General features: G+C 41.5%; 1 non-coding gene across 1 annotated transcript; it reads right to left on the bottom strand.

Moving 5' to 3' along the window:
• Positions 1 to 2,971: 2,971 nt before the first annotated feature.
• LOC141615693 (small nucleolar RNA R71) lies at positions 2,972 to 3,078 on the bottom strand. The gene has a single exon (XR_012530099.1). It is a non-coding gene; the product is annotated as a small nucleolar RNA R71 (small nucleolar RNA).
• Positions 3,079 to 3,518: the final 440 nt, after the last annotated feature.

Genomic DNA, 3,518 nt, shown 5'->3' on the forward strand with positions numbered 1-3,518 from the left:
TTAGTGATGGTGTAGTGGTCGAAGTGGTCGGTCAAGTGATTTAATGCACAATGATGGTACCAAATAATGTGTAAGGCTCGTGTTTATGATCGGTAGGTCGTAAATACGCGTCGGGTTGTGACTTAAGAAGTCGAGTCGAGAATTTTAAGGGAGAAAAGAGGGGGCGGACACTCGCGTAACTCTCAAATGGGTGGCATTTGAGGGGTATTTATAGGGAAATGAGTGGCTGTGTGAGTTTTGAGCGACGTGGCCACTCGGGCTGCTCAAAGAGGCGCGAGCCACGTCGCGGTTCTTCGAGTTGTGTTGTCACTTTCACAACAAACGCATTCATGATTTGTTCTATCCTAGGTTTTGTAGTCACATGTTTGGTACTTGACCAACATGAATACGGTAAAACTTAAGGTAAAAGGTTTGAAATGTTTTGTTTTTGGTGGTTGACTCGGTTTGACTCGTTGTTGGAGTCGGGATTTTAATTTTTGAGTCGGTTTTTGGTCCGGTGTCGGTTTTCACTCTAGTTAGTGTCATTGCGATCCCGTCGTCGTGCATTAAACACTCCAGGTATTTTTGAAATGTTTTAAAATGTTTTATTTTCGAAATCGTTTTAAGTTTTCCGATGTAAAGTTGTACACAAACTGTCGATCAAACGCCGCGATTCCAAAACATGTTGTAGTCCGATAATCATCGGGTGTTTGTTGGAGTCTCAGCAGATACTGGGTATCTACACCGGTCAGTGACTGGCAGCTGGTTGCCCGGCTAAGAACACCTGATAATATCCAAAAATAATTCAACTTCCAGGAACTTCCCAGCCGGTCATAGGCCCGGCAGCCGGTTGACCGGCCGGGATCGCATACTCGTGTTTCAAGCCCATTTACAAATCCTACCCTAATCTTGGTGCAAATTATATATAACCCCTCCCTTAACCATTTGTACACACACTCCCAGATCTAAATTAATTTCCCTTTCCAAGTTTGAACCTTGTTAATTACCTTGTTAATCTTTCCTTTATTAGACAAGTTCTTTAATTATTACATCAAACTTAGTAGTAGAAATTGGGTTGTAAGAAAATTGAAGGTTTCTCCTTCCTTATTGTTCAATCCAAATTCCTTTCTTGCTATTGAGTTGGTATTGTTTCTTTTCCTTATTTCATTAGTTTACATTTGATTTTCCATTAAGTTTTGTTTGATTGTTTATGTTAAATTTCCATCCTTGTTGTTTGATTGTTGTTATTTTCACTCTTGTTCATCTTTCCTTTGTTCATCCTTGTTATTTACACCCAAAGATTGGATCTTTGAGTTGCTTGTGTTAAAGATTGTTTCTTTTAGTCTAATCATCCTCATTATTAGTTTAAATTATCTTTCTTCATAATTATTGTTGGATTGTTGCATGTTTAGAAGAAGAATTCATCCTCCCATTATGTTTATGCTTAAAGACTCCATCTTTATTGTTTCTCTTTCATTTAGAAATATGATTAGTGAGTAGTCTTCTTCAAGGACTCGGTTTGATCCGGTATGGGTAATTTCACTAATTGATTCTCATTAAGGCTAATTTGTTGGGGGAAATTGGTGAGGGTAGTTTAGAGGAATTACATGGTTTAAGGATTGATTTGTGGGTAGTGTCGACTTGTGACCCTTGTCCACCAACGAGAGTTGGTTAGGTTGTAAATTGGATACCTGGAATTTGACCTTGTCACCAATTAAGGATTAGACCGAAAGGGAGAACCGAGGGAGGGTGCCTCTAGACTAGCGTTTGAAATCGACCTCCGAGAGGAGGAGTGGGATGACCCGGAATACGATGAGGACTTAATGACCTTGACCAATTTCTTGACCTCCTTGGAAGAGTGCACGTTTTTGGGGTTGTTGAGTGTTGAGTTAGGGATTCCGACCTTCGAACCCGAAAGGGGGGTTGGTGGGTAGTGCTAGTGTCCTATTTTGAACCCGAGAGGGAGGTCTTAGGCGAATTAGAGCCATCTCCCCCTTACCTATCTACCCCTTATGATTAGCCGAGAGAATTAACATGTGGAATTACGTATATCCGTGGGAGAACCGAGTTCTAGCCTCTCCTATTATTTGATCAACTCTTAATCCTTTTTAGCTTATTGTTTTCTTCTCTAGTTTATTAGTCTTTTAATTTGCTAGTTTAGTGCTAGATCGTTACCACCTCTTTATTTTCGTTTGACTTACCTAAGCTCCTGAATTAGAACGATTAGTAGTCCACCTACTCCTTGTGGTATCGACCCTCTAAAGTGTGCATCGACAATTCGTGCACTTGCGAGGTATTACTTGATACCATCAAGTTTTTGGCGCCGTTGCCGGGGAGTACGGCTAGATATTCATCGTTTTTGTTCTAGTTTAGACTAAGTCCTTTGTTACTAATCCTTTCTTTCATGTACTTAGGTCTTTTGCATGAGTAGGCGACGAAGAAGAGGTCAACCAACATATCCACTTGATCTTGAAATTGAAGCTACGGCAAGAAGACTTAATTCTCTAAGAAGAGAAGAAGGGGTTTTCTAGACACACCACCGGTAGAAGAAGGTAATCAATAAGAAACAATTGAAGTGTTTGAGAATCCTTTTGGAGTATTAGTAGAAGAATCTAATATCATGGGTGATCTGGTTCCGATAAGAGAGACTATGGCTCCTAAGCACATAGTAAACCCGAGCATCCAAAGGCCAAAAATTCAAGCTAATAACTTTGAGATAAAAAATGCCTTGCTCAACCTTGTTCAAGACAACCAATTTGGAGGAGGTCCCTTGGAGAATCCGAATGATCATCTGAATGAGTTCCTTGAAAATTGTGATATGTACAAGTCGAATGGTGTCTACGATGATGCGGTACGCCTTAGGTTGTTCCCCCGTTCACTTAGGGGTTCGGCCAAGGATTGGTTAAAGAATTGTGACCCGGATTCCTTCAAGACATGGGATGAGTTGGCTTCGGCATTTTTGAACAAGTATTTCCCACCCTCAAGAACGGACAAAGTCAAGAGTGAACTACAAAGCTTTACTCAAGAAGAAGATGAGACCTTATATGAGGCATGGGAGCGGTATAAGAGACTCCAACGGTTATGCCCCCACCACGGCATCTCCGAGGCCGAGCTAGTGAACAATTTTTACAAAGGGTTAACCCAAGACCTTCGGCTTTCATTAGATGCAGGGTCAGGAAAAGGTGCCTTAGACATTTTGGGGCATAAAGCGGCAAAGGAGCTAATTGAGGAGATGGCCTCATGAACAATGGAATGGGGAAGTGATAGGCAATTGAGAAAGGGCAACAGCAAGGATTCTAATGCGGTTTTGAATGTGGAGGTTAAGGGAATGCTAGATGAACTCACCCAACAAGTTGTTTTGCTAAATTCAAAACCTTCAAGCTCTATGAGGCAAGTCTTGTCTTGTGAGTTGTGTGGGGAACAAGGGCACACTCCAATTGGGCGTCCCTTGATTGCACCCCTCCAAGAGGAGTGCTATGAGCAAGCTAATGGCGTTTGGGAATCCACAAGTGCAAGGCAAGGGTTCAATAATAACAACA

The sequence above is a fragment of the Silene latifolia genome, chromosome 11 (genome assembly GCF_048544455.1).
Source record: "Silene latifolia isolate original U9 population chromosome 11, ASM4854445v1, whole genome shotgun sequence".
In the NCBI taxonomy this organism is placed as follows: Eukaryota; Viridiplantae; Streptophyta; class Magnoliopsida; order Caryophyllales; family Caryophyllaceae; genus Silene; species Silene latifolia.